Source organism: Rhipicephalus microplus, unplaced genomic scaffold (genome assembly GCF_043290135.1).
Source record: "Rhipicephalus microplus isolate Deutch F79 unplaced genomic scaffold, USDA_Rmic scaffold_12, whole genome shotgun sequence".
Lineage (NCBI taxonomy): Eukaryota > Metazoa > Arthropoda > Arachnida > Ixodida > Ixodidae > Rhipicephalus > Rhipicephalus microplus.
Genome location: NW_027464585.1, coordinates 57,471,748 through 57,495,310, shown reverse-complemented (window position 1 = coordinate 57,495,310; position 23,563 = coordinate 57,471,748).

Here is a 23,563-nt window from a genome sequence, read left to right as displayed (position 1 = left end):
GCGCTTGCAAACGTCGTTAGGTTAGGTTAGGTTTGGTTAGGTTAGGTTAGGTTACGTTAGGTTAGGTTAGGTTAGGTTTGGTTAGGTTAGGTTAGGTTAGGTTAAGATATGAACCGCGCTATAACCGCATTAAACAATGTCACTTAGTGAGATGCTGTGTTTTCCACCATTACAAATCGGGAACTGCGATATCTAATGTGAAAGCGCATGAAACCGTCGTAATCTTGTAAAAAAACATTGTAAAGTAGCGAATAAATCGTTTTCTAACGATAGAAGTGCGAAGGTTCGGTTAGTTTGAGCTAGGTAGCGTCGTGAAACCACCAAAAACGATGTCATCTAACGAGATAGTGTTGTTTTATTGCGAGTACGAAACTGCGATAGGTAAAATATTGGGAAAGCACACAAAATGGCATGAACTAGCCAGATACTGCGTCTTGTGCCGTTACAAGTGCGAAACTGCTTTATTGTGATATTCTCGTTAAAGCGCATGCAAGTATCGTGAAACCTTAAAGAACGATGTCATCTAGCGAGATACAGCGTTCTGTACTGCAATAAGTTGGTGAAAAACTGTGAGGTTATGCAAATATCCTAATTGTGAACGAAACAGTGTAATAGAGCGTTTTTTAATACAAGTGCGAATGTTAGGTTAGGTTAAGATATGAACCGTCGTACAACCGCATTAAGCAATGTCACTTAGCGAGATGCAGTGTTTTTCACCATTACAAGTCGGGAACTGCGATATCTAATGTGAAAGCGCTTGCACACGTCGTTAGGTTAGGTTAGGTTTGGTTAGGTTAGGTTAGGTTAGGTTACGTTAGGTTAGGTTAGGTTAGGTTAGGTTTGGTTAGGTTAGGTTAGGTTAGGTTAGGGTATGTTAGGTAAGGTTTGGTTAGGTTAGGTTAGGTTAGGTTGGGTTAGGTTAGGTTAAGATATGAACCGCGCTAAAACCGCATTAAACAATGTCACTTAGTGAGATGCTGTGTTTTTCACCATTACAAGTCGGGAACTGCGATATCTAATGTGAAAGCGCATGAAACCGTCGTAATATTGTAGAAAACATTGTAAAGTAGCGAATAAAACGTTTTCTAACAATAGAAGTGCGAAGGTTCGGTTAGTTTGAGCTAGGTAGCGTCGTGAAACCACCAAAAACGATGTCATCTAACGAGATAGTGTTGTTTTATTGCGAGTACGAAACTGCGATAGGTGAAATATTGGGAAAGCACACAAAATGGCATGAACTAGCCAGATACTGCGTCTTGTGCCGTTACAAGTGCGAAACTGCTTTATTGTGATATTCTCGTTAAAGCGCATGCAAGTATCGTGAAACCTTAAAGAACGATGTCATTTAGCGAGATACAGCGTTCTGTACTGTAATAAGTTGGTGAGAAACTGTGAGGTCAAGCAAATATCGTAATTGTGAACGAAACAAATTAATTGAGCGTATTTAGTTACAAGTGCGAATGTTAGGTTAGGTTGAGATATCAACCGTCGTAAAACCGCATTAAACAATGTCACTTAATGAGATGTAGTGTTTTTCAACATTACAAGTCGGGAACTACGATATGTAATGTGAAAGCGCATGAAACCGTTGTAATCTTGTAGAAAACATTGTAAAGTTGCGAGTAAAACGTTTTCTAACGATAGAAGTGCGAAGGTTAGGTTAGGTTAGGTTAGTTTAAGCTAGGTAGCGTCGTGAAACTACCAAAAACGACGTCATCTAACGAGATAGTGCTGTTTTATTGCGAGTATTAAACTGCGATAGGTGAAATGTTGTGAAAGCACACAAAACGGCATGAACAAGCCAAATACTGCGTGTTCTACCATCACAAGTGCGAAACTGCTATATTGTGATATTCTCGTTAAAGCGCATGCAAGTATCGTGAAACCCTAAAGAACGATGTCATTTAGCGAGATACAGCGTTCTGTACTGTAATAAGTTGGTGAGAAACTGTGAGGTCAAGCAAATATCGTAATTGTGAACGAAACAGTGTAATTGAGCGTCTTTAGATACAAGTGCGAATGTTAGGTTAGGTTGACTTATCAACCGTCGTAAAACCGCATTAAACAATGTCACTTAGTGAGATGTAGTGTTTTTCAACATTACAAGTCGGGAACTACGATATCTAATGTGAAAGCGCATGAAACCGTCGTAATCTTGTAGAAAACATTGTAAAGTTGCGAGTAAAACGTTTTCTAACGATAGAAGTGCGAAGGTTCGGTTAGTTTGAGCTAGGTAGCGTCGTGAAACCACCAAAAACGATGTCATCTAACGAGATAGTGTTGTTTTATTGCGAGTACGAAACTGCGATAGGTGAAATATTGGGAAAGCACACAAAATGGCATGAACTAGCCAGATACTGCGTCTTGTGCCGTTACAAGTGCGAAACTGCTTTATTGTGATATTCTCGTTAAAGCGCATGCAAGTATCGTGAAACCTTAAAGAACGATGTCATTTAGCGAGATACAGCGTTCTGTACTGTAATAAGTTGGTGAGAAACTGTGAGGTCAAGCAAATATCGTAATTGTGAACGAAACAAATTAATTGAGCGTATTTAGTTACAAGTGCGAATGTTAGGTTAGGTTGAGATATCAACCGTCGTAAAACCGCATTAAACAATGTCACTTAATGAGATGTAGTGTTTTTCAACATTACAAGTCGGGAACTACGATATGTAATGTGAAAGCGCATGAAACCGTTGTAATCTTGTAGAAAACATTGTAAAGTTGCGAGTAAAACGTTTTCTAACGATAGAAGTGCGAAGGTTAGGTTAGGTTAGGTTAGTTTAAGCTAGGTAGCGTCGTGAAACTACCAAAAACGACGTCATCTAACGAGATAGTGCTGTTTTATTGCGAGTATTAAACTGCGATAGGTGAAATGTTGTGAAAGCACACAAAACGGCATGAACAAGCCAAATACTGCGTGTTCTACCATCACAAGTGCGAAACTGCTATATTGTGATATTCTCGTTAAAGCGCATGCAAGTATCGTGAAACCCTAAAGAACGATGTCATTTAGCGAGATACAGCGTTCTGTACTGTAATAAGTTGGTGAGAAACTGTGAGGTCAAGCAAATATCGTAATTGTGAACGAAACAGTGTAATTGAGCGTCTTTAGATACAAGTGCGAATGTTAGGTTAGGTTGACTTATCAACCGTCGTAAAACCGCATTAAACAATGTCACTTAGTGAGATGTAGTGTTTTTCAACATTACAAGTCGGGAACTACGATATCTAATGTGAAAGCGCATGAAACCGTCGTAATCTTGTAGAAAACATTGTAAAGTTGCGAGTAAAACGTTTTCTAACGATAGAAGTGCGAAGGTTCGGTTAGTTTGAGCTAGGTAGCGTCGTGAAACCACCAAAAACGATGTCATCTAACGAGATAGTGTTGTTTTATTGCGAGTACGAAACTGCGATAGGTGAAATATTGGGAAAGCACACAAAATGGCATGAACTAGCCAGATACTGCGTCTTGTGCCGTTACAAGTGCGAAACTGCTTTATTGTGATATTCTCGTTAAAGCGCATGCAAGTATCGTGAAACCTTAAAGAACGATGTCATTTAGCGAGATACAGCGTTCTGTACTGTAATAAGTTGGTGAGAAACTGTGAGGTCAAGCAAATATCGTAATTGTGAACGAAACAAATTAATTGAGCGTATTTAGTTACAAGTGCGAATGTTAGGTTAGGTTGAGATATCAACCGTCGTAAAACCGCATTAAACAATGTCACTTAATGAGATGTAGTGTTTTTCAACATTACAAGTCGGGAACTACGATATGTAATGTGAAAGCGCATGAAACCATCGTAATCTTGTAGAAAACATTGTAAAGTTGCGAGTAAAACGTTTTCTAACGATAGAAGTGCGAAGGTTAGGTTAGGTTAGGTTAGTTTAAGCTAGGTAGCGTCGTGAAACTACCAAAAACGACGTCATCTAACGAGATAGTGTTGTTTTATTGCGAGTATTAAACTGCGATAGGTGAAATGTTGTGAAAGCACACAAAACGGCATGAACAAGCCAAATACTGCGTGTTCTACCGTTAAAAGTGCGAAACTGCTATATTGTGATATTCTCGTTAAAGCGCATGCAAGCATCGTGAAACCTTAAAGAACAATGTCATTTAGCGAGATACAGCGTTCTGTACTGCAATAAGTTGGTGAAAAACTGTGAGGTTATGCAAATATCGTAATTGTGAACAAAACAGTGTAATAGAGCGTTCTTAGATACAAGTGCGAATGTTAGGTTAGGTTAAGATATGAACCGTCGTAAAACCGCATTAAACAATGTCAATTACTGAGATGCAGTGTTTTTCACCATTAAAAGTGGGGAACTGCGATATTTAATGTGAAAGCGCTTGCAACCGTCGTTAGGTTAGGTTAGGTTAGGTTAGGTTAGGTTTGGTTAGGTTAGGGTAGATTAGGTTAGGTTGGGTTGAGTTGGGTTAGGTTAGGTTAGGTTAGGTTAGGTTGGGTTAGGTTAGGTTAGGTTAGGTTAGGTTACGTTAGGTTAGGTTAGGTTAGGTTAGGTTAGGTAACGTTAGGTTAGGTTAGGTTAGGTAAGGATAATTTGGTTTGGTAAGGTAAGGTTAGGTTAGGTTAGGTTAGGTTAGGTTGGGTTGGGTGTTGGGTTGGGTTGGGTTGGGTTAGGTTGGGTTAGGTTAGGTTAGGTTACGTTAGGTTAGGTTAGGTTAGGTTACGTTAGGCTATGTTAGGTTAGGTTAGGTTACGTTAGGTTAGGTTAGGTCAGGTAAGGTTAGGTTACGTTAGAATAGGTTAGGTTAGGTTAGGTTACGTTAGGTTAGGTTAAGTTAGGTTAGGTTAGGTTTGGTTACCTTAGGTTAGGTTAGCTTTGGTTAGGTTAGGTTGGGTTGGGTTGGGTTAGGTTGGGTTAGGTTAGGTTAGGTTAGGTTGGGTTAGGTTAGTTTAGGTTAGGTTAGGTTAGGTTGGGTTGGGTTGGGTTAGGTTAGGTTAGGTTAGGTTAGGGTTGGTAAGGTTAGGTTAGGTTAGGTTACGTTAGGTTAAGGTATGAACCGTCGTAAAACCGCATTAAACAATGTCACTTAGTGAGATGCAGTGTTTTTCACCTTTACAAGTTGGGAACTGTGATATCTAATGTGAAAGCACTTGAAACCGTCATAATGTTGTAGAAAGCAATGTAAAGTAGCGAGTAAAACGTTTTCTAACGATAGAAGTGCGAAGGTTATGTTAGGTTGAGTTATGTTATTTTAAGCTAGGTAGCGTCGTGCAACTACCAAAAACAACGTCATCTAACGAGATAGTGTTGTTTTATTGCGAGTACGAAACTGCGATAGGCGAAATGTTGTGAAAGCACACAAAACGGCATGAACAAGCCAAATACTGCGTGTTGTACCGTTACAAGTGCGAAACTGCTATGTTGTGATATTCTCGTTAAAGCGCATGCAAGCATCGTGAAACCTTAAAGAACGATGTCATTTAGCGAGATACAGCGTTCTGTACTGCAATAAGTTGGTGAAAAACTGTGAGGTTATGCAAATATCCTAATTGTGAACGAAACAGTGTAATAGAGCGTTTTTTATTACAAGTGCGAATGTTAGGTTAGGTTAAGATATGAACCGTCGTAAAACCGCATTAAACAATGTCACTTAGTGAGATGCAGTGTTTCTCACCATTACAAGTCGGGAACTGCGATATCTAATGTGAAAGCGCTTGAAACCGTCATAATGTTGTAGAAAGCAATGTAAAGTAGCGAGTAAAACGTTTTCTAACGATAGAAGTGCGAAGGTTATGTTAGGTTGAGTTATGTTAGTTTAAGCTAGGTAGCGTCGTGAAACCACCAAAAACGACGTCATCTAACGAGATAGTGTTGTTTTATTGCGAGTACGAAACTGCGATAGGTAAAATGTTGTGAAAGCACACAAAATGGCATGAACAAGCCAAATACTGCGTGTTGTACCGTTACAAGTGCGAAATGTTGTGACATTCTCGGTAAAGCGCATGCAAGTATCGTGAAACCTTAAAGAACGATGTCATTTAGCGAGATACAGCGTTCTGTACTGTAATAAGTTGGTGAGAAACTGTGAGGTCAAGCAAATATCGTAAGTGTGAACGAAACAGTGTAATTGAGCGTATTTAGATACAAGTGCGAATGTTAGGTTAGGTTGAGATATCAACCGTCGTAAAACCGCATTAAACAATGTCACTTAGTGAGATGTAGTGTTTTTCAACATTACAAGTCGGGAACTACGATATCTAATGTGAAAGCGCATGAAACCGTCGTAATCTTGTAGAAAACATTGTAAAGTTGCGAGTAAAACGTTTTCTAACGATAGAAGTGCGAAGGTTCGGTTAGTTTGAGCTAGGTAGCGTCGTGAAACCACCAAAAACGATGTCATCTAACGAGATAGTGTTGTTTTATTGCGAGTACGAAACTGCGATAGGTGAAATATATGGAAAGCACACAAAATGGCATGAACTAGCCAGATACTGCGTCTTGTGCCGTTACAAGTGCGAAACTGCTTTATTGTGATATTCTCGTTAAAGCGCATGCAAGTATCGTGAAACCTTAAAGAACGATGTCATTTAGCGAGATACAGCGTTCTGTACTGTAATAAGTTGGTGAGAAACTGTGAGGTCAAGCAAATGTCGTAATTGTGAACGAAACAAATTAATTGAGCGTATTTAGTTACAAGTGCGAATGTTAGGTTAGGTTGAGATATCAACCGTCGTAAAACCGCATTAAACAATGTCACTTAATGAGATGTAGTGTTTTTCAACATTACAAGTCGGGAACTACGATATGTAATGTGAAAGCGCATGAAACCGTCGTAATCTTGTAGAAAACATTGTAAAGTTGCGAGTAAAACGTTTTCTAACGGTAGAAGTGCGAAGGTTAGGTTAGGTTAGGTTAGTTTAAGCTAGGTAGCGTCGTGAAACTACCAAAAACGACGTCATCTAACGAGATAGTGTTGTTTTATTGCGAGTATTAAACTGCGATAGGTGAAATGTTGTGAAAGCACACAAAACGGCATGAACAAGCCAAATACTGCGTGTTCTACCGTTAAAAGTGCGAAACTGCTATATTGTGATATTCTCGTTAAAGCGCATGCAAGCATCGTGAAACCTTAAAGAACAATGTCATTTAGCGAGATACAGCGTTCTGTACTGCAATAAGTTGGTGAAAAACTGTGAGGTTATGCAAATATCGTAATTGTGAACAAAACAGTGTAATAGAGCGTTCTTAGATACAAGTGCGAATGTTAGGTTAGGTTAAGATATGAACCGTCGTAAAACCGCATTAAACAATGTCAATTACTGAGATGCAGTGTTTTTCACCATTAAAAGTGGGGAACTGCGATATTTAATGTGAAAGCGCTTGCAACCGTCGTTAGGTTAGGTTAGGTTAGGTTAGGTTAGGTTAGGTTTGGTTAGGTTAGGGTAGATTAGGTTAGGTTGGGTTGAGTTGGGTTAGGTTAGGTTAGGTTAGGTTAGGTTGGGTTAGGTTAGGTTAGGTTAGGTTACATTAGGTTAGGTTAGGTTAGGTTAGGTTAGGTAACGTTAGGTTAGGTTAGGTTAGGTAAGGATAATTTGGTTTGGTAAGGTAAGGTAAGGTTAGGTTAGGTTAGGTTGGGTTGGGTGTTGGGTTGGGTTGGGTTGGGTTAGGTTGGGTTAGGTTAGGTTAGCTTACGTTAGGTTAGGTTAGGTTAGGTTAGGTTACGTTAGGCTATGTTAGGTTAGGTTAGGTTACGTTAGGTTAGGTTAGGTCAGGTAAGGTTAGGGTACGTTAGAATAGGTTAGGTTAGGTTAGGTTACGTTAGGTTAGGTTAAGTTAGGTTAGGTTAGGTTTGGTTACCTTAGGTTAGGTTAGCTTTGGTTAGGTTAGGTTGGGTTGGGTTGGGTTAGGTTGGGTTAGGTTAGGTTAGGTTAGGTTAGGTTGGGTTAGGTTAGTTTAGGTTAGGTTAGGTTAGGTTGGGTTGGGTTGGGTTAGGTTAGGTTAGGTTAGGTTAGGGTTGGTAAGGTTAGGTTAGGTTAGGTTAGGTTACGTTAGGTTAAGGTATGAACCGTCGTAAAACCGCATTAAACAATGTCACTTAGTGAGATGCAGTGTTTTTCACCTTTACAAGTTGGGAACTGTGATATCTAACGTGAAAGCACTTGAAACCGTCATAATGTTGTAGAAAGCAATGTATAGTAGCGAGTAAAACGTTTTCTAACGATAGAAGTGCGAAGGTTATGTTAGGTTGAGTTATGTTAGTTTAAGCTAGGTAGCGTCGTGCAACTACCAAAAACAACGTCATCTAACGAGATAGTGTTGTTTTATTGCGAGTACGAAACTGCGATAGGCGAAATGTTGTGAAAGCACACAAAACGGAATGAACAAGCCAAATACTGCGTGTTGTACCGTTACAAGTGCGAAACTGCTATGTTGTGATATTCTCGTTAAAGCGCATGCAAGCATCGTGAAACCTTAAAGAACGATGTCATTTAGCGAGATACAGCGTTCTGTACTGCAATAAGTTGGTGAAAAACTGTGAGGTTATGCAAATATCCTAATTGTGAACGAAACAGTGTAATAGAGCGTTTTTTATTACAAGTGCGAATGTTAGGTTAGGTTAAGATATGAACCGTCGTAAAACCGCATTAAACAATGTCACTTAATGAGATGTAGTGTTTTTCAACATTACAAGTCGGGAACTACGATATGTAATGTGAAAGCGCATGAAACCGTCGTAATCTTGTAGAAAACATTGTAAAGTTGCGAGTAAAACGTTTTCTAACGATAGAAGTGCGAAGGTTAGGTTAGGTTAGGTTAGTTTAAGCTAGGTAGCGTCGTGAAACTACCAAAAACGACGTCATCTAACGAGATAGTGTTGTTTTATTGCGAGTATTAAACTGCGATAGGTGAAATGTTGTGAAAGCACACAAAACGGCATGAACAAGCCAAATACTGCGTGTTCTACCGTTAAAAGTGCGAAACTGCTATATTGTGATATTCTCGTTAAAGCGCATGCAAGCATCGTGAAACCTTAAAGAACAATGTCATTTAGCGAGATACAGCGTTCTGTACTGCAATAAGTTGGTGAAAAACTGTGAGGTTATGCAAATATCGTAATTGTGAACAAAACAGTGTAATAGAGCGTTCTTAGATACAAGTGCGAATGTTAGGTTAGGTTAAGATATGAACCGTCGTAAAACCGCATTAAACAATGTCAATTACTGAGATGCAGTGTTTTTCACCATTAAAAGTGGGGAACTGCGATATTTAATGTGAAAGCGCTTGCAACCGTCGTTAGGTTAGGTTAGGTTAGGTTAGGTTAGGTTAGGTTTGGTTAGGTTAGGGTAGATTAGGTTAGGTTGGGTTGAGTTGGGTTAGGTTAGGTTAGGTTAGGTTAGGTTGGGTTAGGTTAGGTTAGGTTAGGTTAGGTTACGTTAGGTTAGGTTAGGTTAGGTAACGTTAGGTTAGGTTAGGCTAGGTAAGGATAATTTGATTTGGTAAGGTAAGGTTAGGTTAGGTTAGGTTAGGTTGGGTTGGGTGTTGGGTTGGGTTGGGTTGGGTTAGGTTGGGTTAGGTTAGGTTAGGTTAGGTTAGGTTAGGTTAGGTTAGGTTACGTTAGGCTATGTTAGGTTAGGTTAGGTTACGTTAGGTTAGGTTAGGTCAGGTAAGGTTAGGTTACGTTAGAATAGGTTAGGTTAGGTTAGGTTACGTTAGGTTAGGTTAAGTTAGGTTAGGTTAGGTTTGGTTACCTTAGGTTAGGTTAGCTTTGGTTAGGTTAGGTTGGGTTGGGTTGGGTTAGGTTGGGTTAGGTTAGGTTAGGTTAGGTTAGGTTGGGTTAGGTTAGTTTAGGTTAGGTTAGGTTAGGTTGGGTTGGGTTGGGTTAGGTTAGGTTAGGTTAGGTTAGGGTTGGTAAGGTTAGGTTAGGTTAGGTTAGGTTACGTTAGGTTAAGGTATGAACCGTCGTAAAACCGCATTAAACAATGTCACTTAGTGAGATGCAGTGTTTTTCACCTTTACAAGTTGGGAACTGTGATATCTAATGTGAAAGCACTTGAAACCGTCATAATGTTGTAGAAAGCAATGTAAAGTAGCGAGTAAAACGTTTTCTAACGATAGAAGTGCGAAGGTTATGTTAGGTTGAGTTATGTTAGTTTAAGCTAGGTAGCGTCGTGCAACTACCAAAAACAACGTCATCTAACGAGATAGTGTTGTTTTATTGCGAGTACGAAACTGCGATAGGCGAAATGTTGTGAAAGCACACAAAACGGCATGAACAAGCCAAATACTGCGTGTTGTACCGTTACAAGTGCGAAACTGCTATGTTGTGATATTCTCGTTAAAGCGCATGCAAGCATCGTGAAACCTTAAAGAACGATGTCATTTAGCGAGATACAGCGTTCTGTACTGCAATAAGTTGGTGAAAAACTGTGAGGTTATGCAAATATCCTAATTGTGAACGAAACAGTGTAATAGAGCGTTTTTTATTACAAGTGCGAATGTTAGGTTAGGTTAAGATATGAACCGTCGTAAAACCGCATTAAACAATGTCACTTAGTGAGATGCAGTGTTTCTCACCATTACAAGTCGGGAACTGCGATATCTAATGTGAAAGCGCTTGAAACCGTCATAATGTTGTAGAAAGCAATGTAAAGTAGCGAGTAAAACGTTTTCTAACGATAGAAGTGCGAAGGTTATGTTAGGTTGAGTTATGTTAGTTTAAGCTAGGTAGCGTCGTGAAACCACCAAAAACGACGTCATCTAACGAGATAGTGTTGTTTTATTGCGAGTACGAAACTGCGATAGGTAAAATGTTGTGAAAGCACACAAAATGGCATGAACAAGCCAAATACTGCGTGTTGTACCGTTACAAGTGCGAAATGTTGTGACATTCTCGGTAAAGCGCATGCAAGTATCGTGAAACCTTAAAGAACGATGTCATTTAGCGAGATACAGCGTTCTGTACTGTAATAAGTTGGTGAGAAACTGTGAGGTCAAGCAAATATCGTAAGTGTGAACGAAACAGTGTAATTGAGCGTATTTAGATACAAGTGCGAATGTTAGGTTAGGTTGAGATATCAACCGTCGTAAAACCGCATTAAACAAAGTCACTTAGTGAGATGTAGTGTTTTTCAACATTACAAATCGGGAACTACGATATCTAATGTGAAAGCGCATGAAACCGTCGTAATCTTGTAGAAAACATTGTAAAGTTGCGAGTAAAACGTTTTCTAACGATAGAAGTGCGAAGGTTAGCTTGAGTTATGTTAGTTTAAGCTATGTAGCGTCGTGAGACCACCAAAAAGGACGTCATCTAACGAGATAGTGTTGTTTTCTTGCATGTACGAAACTGCAATAGGTGAAATGTTGTGAAAGTACACAAAACGGCTTGAACAAGCCAGATACTGCGTGTTGTACCGTTACAAGTGCGAAACTGCTATAATGTGATATTCTTGTTAAAGCGCATGCAAGCATCGTGAAACCTTAAAGAACGATGTCCTTTAGCGAGATACAGCGTTCTGTGCTGTAATAAGTTGTTGAGAAACTGTGAGGTCAAGCAAATATCGTAATTGTGAACGAAACAGTGTAATTGAGCGTCTTTAGATACAAGTGCGAATGTTAGGTTAGGTTGACATATCAACCGTCGTAAAACCGCATTAAACAATCTCACTTAGTGAGATGTATGTGAAAGCACACAAAACTGAATGAACAAGCCAAATACTGCGTGTTCTACCGTTACAAGTGCGAAACTGCTATATTGTGATATTCTCGTTAAAGCGCATGCAAGCATCGTGAAACCTTAAAGAACAATGTCATTTAGCGAGATACAGCGTTCTGTACTGCAATAAGTTGGTGAAAAACTGGGAGCTTATGCAAATATCGTAATTGTGAACAAAACAGTGTAATAGAGCGTTTTTAGATACAAGTGCGAATGTTAGGTTAGGTTAAGATATGAACCGTCGTAAAACCGCATTAAACATGGTCAATTAGTGAGATGCAGTGTTTTTCACCATTAAAAGTGGGGAACTGCGATATCTAATGTGAAAGCGCTTGCAACCGTCGTTAGGTTAGGTTAGGTTAGGTTAGGTTAGGTTTGGTTAGGTTAGGTTAGGTTAGGTTAGGTTAGATTAGGTTAGGTTGGGTTGAGTTGGGTTAGGTTAGGTTAGGTTAGGTTAGGTTAGGTTGGGTTAGGTTAGGTTAGGTTAGGTTATGTTAGGTTAGGTTAGGTTACGTTAGGTTAGGTTAGGTTAGGTTACGTTAGGTTAGGTTAGGTTAGGTAAGGATAATTTGGTTAGGTTAGGTAAGGTTAGGTTAGGTTAGGTTAGGTTGGGTTGGGTGTTGTTGGGTTGGGTTGGGTTGGGTTAGGTTGGGTTAGGTTAGGTTAGGTTACGTTAGGTTAGGTTAGGTTAGGTTAAGTTACATTAGGTTATGTTAGGTTAGGTTAGGTTGCGTTAGGTTAGGTTAGGTCAGGTAAGGTTAGGTTACGTTAGAATAGGTTAGGTTAGGTTAGGTTACGTTAGGTTAGGTTAAGTTAGGTTAGGTTAGGTTTGGTTAGGTTAGGTTAGGTTAGCTTAGGTTAGGTTAGGTTGGGTTGGGTTGGGTTAGGTTGGGTTAGGTTAGGTTAGGTTACGTTAGGTTAGGTTAAGTTAGGTTAGGTTAGGTTTGGTTAGGTTGGGTTGGGTTGGCTTAGGTTAGGTTAGGGTGGTAAGGTTAGGTTAGGTTAGGTTAGGTTACGTTAGGTTAAGGTATGAACTGTCGTAAAACCGCATTAAACAATGTCACTTAGTGAGATGCAGTGTTTTTCACCTTTACAAGTTGGGAACTGTGATATCTAATGTGAAAGCGCTTGAAACCGTCGTAATGTTGTAGAAAGCAATGTAAAGTAGCGAGTGAAACGTTTTCTAACGATAGAAGTGCGAAAGTTATGTTAGGTTGAGTTATGTTAGTTTAAGCTAGGTAGCGTCGTGAAACTACCAAAAACAACGTCATCTAACGAGATAATGTTGTTTTATTGCGAGTACGAAACTGCGATAGGTGAAATGTTGTGAAAGCACACAAAACGGCATGAACAAGCCAAATACTGCGTGTTGTACCGTTACAAGTGCGAAACTGCTATGTTGTGATATTCTCGTTAAAGCGCATGCAAGCATCGTGAAACCTTAAAGAACGATGTCATTTAGCGAGATACAGCGTTCTGTACTGCAATAAGTTGGTGAAAAACTGTGAGGTTATGCAAATATCCTAATTGTGAACGAAACAGTGTAATAGAGCGTTTTTTAATACAAGTGCGAATGTTAGGTTAGGTTAAGATATGAACCGTCGTACAACCGCATTAAACAATGTCACTTAGTGAGATGCAGTGTTTTTCACCATTACAAGTCGGGAACTGCGATATCTAATGTGAAAGCGCTTGCACACGTCGTTAGGTTAGGTTAGGTTTGGTTAGGTTAGGTTAGGTTAGGTTAGGTTACGTTAGGTTAGGTTAGGTTAGGTTTGGTTAGGTTAGGTTAGGTTAGGGTATGTTAGGTAAGGTTTGGTTAGGTTAGGTTAGGTTAGGTTGGGTTAGGTTAGGTTAAGATATGAACCGCGCTAAAACCACATTAAAATATGTCACTTAGTGAGATGCTGTGTTTTTCACCATTACAAGTCGGGAACTGCGATATCTAATGTGAAAGCGCATGAAACCGTCGTATTATTGTAGAAAACATTGTAAAGTAGCGAATAAAACGTTTTCTAACAATAGAAGTGCGAAGGTTCGGTTAGTTTGAGCTAGGTAGCGTCGTGAAACCACCAAAAACGATGTCATCTAACGAGATAGTGTTGTTTTATTGCGAGTACGAAACTGCGATAGGTGAAATATTGGGAAAGCACACAAAATGGCATGAACTAGCCAGATACTGCGTCTTGTGCCGTTACAAGTGCGAAACTGCTTTATTGTGATATTCTCGTTAAAGCGCATGCAAGTATCGTGAAACCTTAAAGAACGATGTCATTTAGCGAGCTACAGCGTTCTGTACTGTAATAAGTTGGTGAGAAACTGTGAGGTCAAGCAAATATCGTAATTGTGAACGAAACAAATTAATTGAGCGTATTTAGTTACAAGTGCGAATGTTAGGTTAGGTTGAGATATCAACCGTCGTAAAACCGCATTAAACAATGTCACTTAATGAGATGTAGTGTTTTTCAACATTACAAGTCGGGAACTACGATATGTAATGTGAAAGCGCATGAAACCGTTGTAATCTTGTAGAAAACATTCTAAAGTTGCGAGTAAAACGTTTTCTAACGATAGAAGTGCGAAGGTTAGGTTAGGTTAGGTTAGTTTAAGCTAGGTAGCGTCGTGAAACTACCAAAAACGACGTCATCTAACGAGATAGTGTTGTTTTATTGCGAGTATTAAACTGCGATAGGTGAAATGTTGTGAAAGCACACAAAACGGCATGAACAAGCCAAATACTGCGTGTTCTACCATCACAAGTGCGAAACTGCTATATTGTGATATTCTCGTTAAAGCGCATGCAAGTATCGTGAAACCCTAAAGAACGATGTCATTTAGCGAGATACAGCGTTCTGTACTGTAATAAGTTGGTGAGAAACTGTGAGGTCAAGCAAATATCGTAATTGTGAACGAAACAGTGTAATTGAGCGTCTTTAGATACAAGTGCGAATGTTAGGTTAGGTTGACTTATCAACCGTCGTAAAACCGCATTAAACAATGTCGCTTAGTGAGATGTAGTGTTTTTCAACATTACAAGTCGGGAACTACGATATCTAATGTGAAAGCGCATGAAACCGTCGTAATCTTGTAGAAAACATTGTAAAGTTGCGAGTAAAACGTTTTCTAACGATAGAAGTGCGAAGGTTCGGTTAGTTTGAGCTAGGTAGCGTCGTGAAACCACCAAAAACGATGTCATCTAACGAGATAGTGTTGTTTTATTGCGAGTACGAAACTGCGATAGGTGAAATATTGGGAAAGCACACAAAATGGCATGAACTAGCCAGGTACTGCGTCTTGTGCCGTTACAAGTGCGAAACTGCTTTATTGTGATATTCTCGTTAAAGCGCATGCAAGTATCGTGAAACCTTAAAGAACGATGTCATTTAGCGAGATACAGCGTTCTGTACTGTAATAAGTTGGTGAGAAACTGTGAGGTCAAGCAAATATCGTAATTGTGAACGAAACAAATTAATTGAGCGTATTTAGTTACAAGTGCGAATGTTAGGTTAGGTTGAGATATCAACCGTCGTAAAACCGCATTAAACAATGTCACTTAATGAGATGTAGTGTTTTTCAACATTACAAGTCGGGAACTACGATATGTAATGTGAAAGCGCATGAAACCGTCGTAATCTTGTAGAAAACATTGTAAAGTTGCGAGTAAAACGTTTTCTAACGATAGAAGTGCGAAGGTTAGGTTAGGTTAGGTTAGTTTAAGCTAGGTAGCGTCGTGAAACTACCAAAAACGACGTCATCTAACGAGATAGTGTTGTTTTATTGCGAGTATTAAACTGCGATAGGTGAAATGTTGTGAAAGCACACAAAACGGCATGAACAAGCCAAATACTGCGTGTTCTACCGTTAAAAGTGCGAAACTGCTATATTGTGATATTCTCGTTAAAGCGCATGCAAGCATCGTGAAACCTTAAAGAACAATGTCATTTAGCGAGATACAGCGTTCTGTACTGCAATAAGTTGGTGAAAAACTGTGAGGTTATGCAAATATCGTAATTGTGAACAAAACAGTGTAATAGAGCGTTCTTAGATACAAGTGCGAATGTTAGGTTAGGTTAAGATATGAACCGTCGTAAAACCGCATTAAACAATGTCAATTACTGAGATGCAGTGTTTTTCACCATTAAAAGTGGGGAACTGCGATATTTAATGTGAAAGCGCTTGCAACCGTCGTTAGGTTAGGTTAGGTTAGGTTAGGTTAGGTTAGGTTTGGTTAGGTTAGGGTAGATTAGGTTAGGTTGGGTTGAGTTGGGTTAGGTTAGGTTAGGTTAGGTTAGGTTGGGTTAGGTTAGGTTAGGTTAGGTTAGGTTACATTAGGTTAGGTTAGGTTAGGTTAGGTTAGGTAACGTTAGGTTAGGTTAGGTTAGGTAAGGATAATTTGGTTTGGTAAGGTAAGGTAAGGTTAGGTTAGGTTAGGTTGGGTTGGGTGTTGGGTTGGGTTGGGTTGGGTTAGGTTGGGTTAGGTTAGGTTAGCTTACGTTAGGTTAGGTTAGGTTAGGTTAGGTTACGTTAGGCTATGTTAGGTTAGGTTAGGTTACGTTAGGTTAGGTTAGGTCAGGTAAGGTTAGGGTACGTTAGAATAGGTTAGGTTAGGTTAGGTTACGTTAGGTTAGGTTAAGTTAGGTTAGGTTAGGTTTGGTTACCTTAGGTTAGGTTAGCTTTGGTTAGGTTAGGTTGGGTTGGGTTGGGTTAGGTTGGGTTAGGTTAGGTTAGGTTAGGTTAGGTTGGGTTAGGTTAGTTTAGGTTAGGTTAGGTTAGGTTGGGTTGGGTTGGGTTAGGTTAGGTTAGGTTAGGTTAGGGTTGGTAAGGTTAGGTTAGGTTAGGTTAGGTTACGTTAGGTTAAGGTATGAACCGTCGTAAAACCGCATTAAACAATGTCACTTAGTGAGATGCAGTGTTTTTCACCTTTACAAGTTGGGAACTGTGATATCTAACGTGAAAGCACTTGAAACCGTCATAATGTTGTAGAAAGCAATGTAAAGTAGCGAGTAAAACGTTTTCTAACGATAGAAGTGCGAAGGTTATGTTAGGTTGAGTTATGTTAGTTTAAGCTAGGTAGCGTCGTGCAACTACCAAAAACAACGTCATCTAACGAGATAGTGTTGTTTTATTGCGAGTACGAAACTGCGATAGGCGAAATGTTGTGAAAGCACACAAAACGGCATGAACAAGCCAAATACTGCGTGTTGTACCGTTACAAGTGCGAAACTGCTATGTTGTGATATTCTCGTTAAAGCGCATGCAAGCATCGTGAAACCTTAAAGAACGATGTCATTTAGCGAGATACAGCGTTCTGTACTGCAATAAGTTGGTGAAAAACTGTGAGGTTATGCAAATATCCTAATTGTGAACGAAACAGTGTAATAGAGCGTTTTTTATTACAAGTGCGAATGTTAGGTTAGATTAAGATATGAACCGTCGTAAAACCGCATTAAACAATGTCACTTAATGAGATGTAGTGTTTTTCAACATTACAAGTCGGGAACTACGATATGTAATGTGAAAGCGCATGAAACCGTCGTAATCTTGTAGAAAACATTGTAAAGTTGCGAGTAAAACGTTTTCTAACGATAGAAGTGCGAAGGTTAGGTTAGGTTAGGTTAGTTTAAGCTAGGTAGCGTCGTGAAACTACCAAAAACGACGTCATCTAACGAGATAGTGTTGTTTTATTGCGAGTATTAAACTGCGATAGGTGAAATGTTGTGAAAGCACACAAAACGGCATGAACAAGCCAAATACTGCGTGTTCTACCATCACAAGTGCGAAACTGCTATATTGTGATATTCTCGTTAAAGCGCATGCAAGTATCGTGAAACCCTAAAGAACGATGTCATTTAGCGAGATACAGCGTTCTGTACTGTAATAAGTTGGTGAGAAACTGTGAGGTCAAGCAAATATCGTAATTGTGAACGAAACAGTGTAATTGAGCGTCTTTAGATACAAGTGCGAATGTTAGGTTAGGTTGACTTATCAACCGTCGTAAAACCGCATTAAACAATGTCACTTAGTGAGATGTAGTGTTTTTCAACATTACAAGTCGGGAACTACGATATCTAATGTGAAAGCGCATGAAACCGTCGTAATCTTGTAGAAAACATTGTAAAGTTGCGAGTAAAACGTTTTCTAACGATAGAAGTGCGAAGGTTCGGTTAGTTTGAGCTAGGTAGCGTCGTGAAACCACTAAAAACGATGTCATCTAACGAGATAGTGTTGTTTTATTGCGAGTACGAAACTGCGATAGGTGAAATATTGGGAAAGCACACAAAATGGCATGAACTAGCCAGATACTGCGTCTTGTGCCGTTACAAGTGCGAAACTGCTTTATTGTGATATTCTCGTTAAAGCGCATGCAAGTATCGTGAAACCTTAAAGAACGATGTCATTTAGCGAGATACAGCGTTCTGTACTGTAATAAGTTGGTGAGAAACTGTGAGGTCAAGCAAATATCGTAATTGTGAACGAAACAAATTAATTGAGCGTATTTAGTTACAAGTGCGAATGTTAGGTTAGGTTGAGATATCAACCGTCGTAAAACCGCATTAAACAATGTCACTTAATGAGATGTAGTGTTTTTCAACATTACAAGTCGGGAACTACGATATGTAATGTGAAAGCGCATGAAACCGTCGTAATCTTGTAGAAAACATTGTAAAGTTGCGAGTAAAACGTTTTCTAACGATAGAAGTGCGAAGGTTAGGTTAGGTTAGGTTAGTTTAAGCTAGGTAGCGTCGTGAAACTACCAAAAACGACGTCATCTAACGAGATAGTGTTGTTTTATTGCGAGTATTAAACTGCGATAGGTGAAATGTTGTGAAAGCACACAAAACGGCATGAACAAGCCAAATACTGCGTGTTCTACCGTTAAAAGTGCGAAACTGCTATATTGTGATATTCTCGTTAAAGCGCATGCAAGCATCGTGAAACCTTAAAGAACAATGTCATTTAGCGAGATACAGCGTTCTGTACTGCAATAAGTTGGTGAAAAACTGTGAGGTTATGCAAATATCGTAATTGTGAACAAAACAGTGTAATAGAGCGTTCTTAGATACAAGTGCGAATGTTAGGTTAGGTTAAGATATGAACCGTCGTAAAACCGCATTAAACAATGTCAATTACTGAGATGCAGTGTTTTTCACCATTAAAAGTGGGGAACTGCGATATTTAATGTGAAAGCGCTTGCAACCGTCGTTAGGTTAGGTTAGGTTAGGTTAGGTTAGGTTAGGTTTGGTTAGGTTAGGGTAGATTAGGTTAGGTTGGGTTGAGTTGGGTTAGGTTAGGTTAGGTTAGGTTAGGTTGGGTTAGGTTAGGTTAGGTTAGGTTAGGTTACATTAGGTTAGGTTAGGTTAGGTTAGGTAACGTTAGGTTAGGTTAGGTTAGGTAAGGATAATTTGGTTTGGTAAGGTAAGGTAAGGTTAGGTTAGGTTAGGTTGGGTTGGGTGTTGGGTTGGGTTGGGTTGGGTTAGGTTGGGTTAGGTTAGGTTAGCTTACGTTAGGTTAGGTTAGGTTAGGTTAGGTTACGTTAGGCTATGTTAGGTTAGGTTAGGTTACGTTAGGTTAGGTTAGGTCAGGTAAGGTTAGGGTACGTTAGAATAGGTTAGGTTAGGTTAGGTTACGTTAGGTTAGGTTAAGTTAGGTTAGGTTAGGTTTGGTTACCTTAGGTTAGGTTAGCTTTGGTTAGGTTAGGTTGGGTTGGGTTGGGTTAGGTTGGGTTAGGTTAGGTTAGGTTAGGTTAGGTTGGGTTAGGTTAGTTTAGGTTAGGTTAGGTTAGGTTGGGTTGGGTTGGGTTAGGTTAGGTTAGGTTAGGTTAGGGTTGGTAAGGTTAGGTTAGGTTAGGTTAGGTTACGTTAGGTTAAGGTATGAACCGTCGTAAAACCGCATTAAACAATGTCACTTAGTGAGATGCAGTGTTTTTCACCTTTACAAGTTGGGAACTGTGATATCTAACGTGAAAGCACTTGAAACCGTCATAATGTTGTAGAAAGCAATGTAAAGTAGCGAGTAAAACGTTTTCTAACGATAGAAGTGCGAAGGTTATGTTAGGTTGAGTTATGTTAGTTTAAGCTAGGTAGCGTCGTGCAACTACCAAAAACAACGTCATCTAACGAGATAGTGTTGTTTTATTGCGAGTACGAAACTGCGATAGGCGAAATGTTGTGAAAGCACACAAAACGGCATGAACAAGCCAAATACTGCGTGTTGTACCGTTACAAGTGCGAAACTGCTATGTTGTGATATTCTCGTTAAAGCGCATGCAAGCATCGTGAAACCTTAAAGAACGATGTCATTTAGCGAGATACAGCGTTCTGTACTGCAATAAGTTGGTGAAAAACTGTGAGGTTATGCAAATATCCTAATTGTGAACGAAACAGTGTAATAGAGCGTTTTTTATTACAAGTGCGAATGTTAGGTTAGATTAAGATATGAACCGTCGTAAAACCGCATTAAACAATGTCACTTAATGAGATGTAGTGTTTTTCAACATTACAAGTCGGGAACTACGATATGTAATGTGAAAGCGCATGAAACCGTCGTAATCTTGTAGAAAACATTGTAAAGTTGCGAGTAAAACGTTTTCTAACGATAGAAGTGCGAAGGTTAGGTTAGGTTAGGTTAGTTTAAGCTAGGTAGCGTCGTGAAACTACCAAAAACGACGTCATCTAACGAGATAGTGTTGTTTTATTGCGAGTATTAAACTGCGATAGGTGAAATGTTGTGAAAGCACACAAAACGGCATGAACAAGCCAAATACTGCGTGTTCTACCGTTAAAAGTGCGAAACTGCTATATTGTGATATTCTCGTTAAAGCGCATGCAAGCATCGTGAAACCTTAAAGAACAATGTCATTTAGCGAGATACAGCGTTCTGTACTGCAATAAGTTGGTGAAAAACTGTGAGGTTATGCAAATATCGTAATTGTGAACAAAACAGTGTAATAGAGCGTTCTTAGATACAAGTGCGAATGTTAGGTTAGGTTAAGATATGAACCGTCGTAAAACCGCATTAAACAATGTCAATTACTGAGATGCAGTGTTTTTCACCATTAAAAGTGGGGAACTGCGATATTTAATGTGAAAGCGCTTGCAACCGTCGTTAGGTTAGGTTAGGTTAGGTTAGGTTAGGTTAGGTTTGGTTAGGTTAGGGTAGATTAGGTTAGGTTGGGTTGAGTTGGGTTAGGTTAGGTTAGGTTAGGTTAGGTTGGGTTAGGTTAGGTTAGGTTAGGTTACGTTAGGTTAGGTTAGGTTAGGTAACGTTAGGTTAGGTTAGGTTAGGTAAGGATAATTTGATTTGGTAAGGTAAGGTTAGGTTAGGTTAGGTTAGGTTGGGTTGGGTGTTGGGTTGGGTTGGGTTGGGTTAGGTTGGGTTAGGTTAGGTTAGGTTAGGTTAGGTTAGGTTAGGTTAGGTTACGTTAGGCTATGTTAGGTTAGGTTAGGTTACGTTAGGTTAGGTTAGGTCAGGTAAGGTTAGGTTACGTTAGAATAGGTTAGGTTAGGTTAGGTTACGTTAGGTTAGGTTAAGTTAGGTTAGGTTAGGTTTGGTTACCTTAGGTTAGGTTAGCTTTGGTTAGGTTAGGTTGGGTTGGGTTGGGTTAGGTTGGGTTAGGTTAGGTTAGGTTAGGTTAGGTTGGGTTAGGTTAGTTTAGGTTAGGTTAGGTTAGGTTGGGTTGGGTTGGGTTAGGTTAGGTTAGGTTAGGTTAGGGTTGGTAAGGTTAGGTTAGGTTAGGTTAGGTTACGTTAGGTTAAGGTATGAACCGTCGTAAAACCGCATTAAACAATGTCACTTAGTGAGATGCAGTGTTTTTCACCTTTACAAGTTGGGAACTGTGATATCTAATGTGAAAGCACTTGAAACCGTCATAATGTTGTAGAAAGCAATGTAAAGTAGCGAGTAAAACGTTTTCTAACGATAGAAGTGCGAAGGTTATGTTAGGTTGAGTTATGTTAGTTTAAGCTAGGTAGCGTCGTGCAACTACCAAAAACAACGTCATCTAACGAGATAGTGTTGTTTTATTGCGAGTACGAAACTGCGATAGGCGAAATGTTGTGAAAGCACACAAAACGGCATGAACAAGCCAAATACTGCGTGTTGTACCGTTACAAGTGCGAAACTGCTATGTTGTGATATTCTCGTTAAAGCGCATGCAAGCATCGTGAAACCTTAAAGAACGATGTCATTTAGCGAGATACAGCGTTCTGTACTGCAATAAGTTGGTGAAAAACTGTGAGGTTATGCAAATATCCTAATTGTGAACGAAACAGTGTAATAGAGCGTTTTTTATTACAAGTGCGAATGTTAGGTTAGGTTAAGATATGAACCGTCGTAAAACCGCATTAAACAATGTCACTTAGTGAGATGCAGTGTTTCTCACCATTACAAGTCGGGAACTGCGATATCTAATGTGAAAGCGCTTGAAACCGTCATAATGTTGTAGAAAGCAATGTAAAGTAGCGAGTAAAACGTTTTCTAACGATAGAAGTGCGAAGGTTATGTTAGGTTGAGTTATGTTAGTTTAAGCTAGGTAGCGTCGTGAAACCACCAAAAACGACGTCATCTAACGAGATAGTGTTGTTTTATTGCGAGTACGAAACTGCGATAGGTAAAATGTTGTGAAAGCACACAAAATGGCATGAACAAGCCAAATACTGCGTGTTGTACCGTTACAAGTGCGAAATGTTGTGACATTCTCGGTAAAGCGCATGCAAGTATCGTGAAACCTTAAAGAACGATGTCATTTAGCGAGATACAGCGTTCTGTACTGTAATAAGTTGGTGAGAAACTGTGAGGTCAAGCAAATATCGTAAGTGTGAACGAAACAGTGTAATTGAGCGTATTTAGATACAAGTGCGAATGTTAGGTTAGGTTGAGATATCAACCGTCGTAAAACCGCATTAAACAAAGTCACTTAGTGAGATGTAGTGTTTTTCAACATTACAAATCGGGAACTACGATATCTAATGTGAAAGCGCATGAAACCGTCGTAATCTTGTAGAAAACATTGTAAAGTTGCGAGTAAAACGTTTTCTAACGATAGAAGTGCGAAGGTTAGCTTGAGTTATGTTAGTTTAAGCTATGTAGCGTCGTGAGACCACCAAAAAGGACGTCATCTAACGAGATAGTGTTGTTTTCTTGCATGTACGAAACTGCAATAGGTGAAATGTTGTGAAAGTACACAAAACGGCTTGAACAAGCCAGATACTGCGTGTTGTACCGTTACAAGTGCGAAACTGCTATAATGTGATATTCTTGTTAAAGCGCATGCAAGCATCGTGAAACCTTAAAGAACGATGTCCTTTAGCGAGATACAGCGTTCTGTGCTGTAATAAGTTGTTGAGAAACTGTGAGGTCAAGCAAATATCGTAATTGTGAACGAAACAGTGTAATTGAGCGTCTTTAGATACAAGTGCGAATGTTAGGTTAGGTTGACATATCAACCGTCGTAAAACCGCATTAAACAATCTCACTTAGTGAGATGTATGTGAAAGCACACAAAACTGAATGAACAAGCCAAATACTGCGTGTTCTACCGTTACAAGTGCGAAACTGCTATATTGTGATATTCTCGTTAAAGCGCATGCAAGCATCGTGAAACCTTAAAGAACAATGTCATTTAGCGAGATACAGCGTTCTGTACTGCAATAAGTTGGTGAAAAACTGGGAGCTTATGCAAATATCGTAATTGTGAACAAAACAGTGTAATAGAGCGTTTTTAGATACAAGTGCGAATGTTAGGTTAGGTTAAGATATGAACCGTCGTAAAACCGCATTAAACATGGTCAATTAGTGAGATGCAGTGTTTTTCACCATTAAAAGTGGGGAACTGCGATATCTAATGTGAAAGCGCTTGCAACCGTCGTTAGGTTA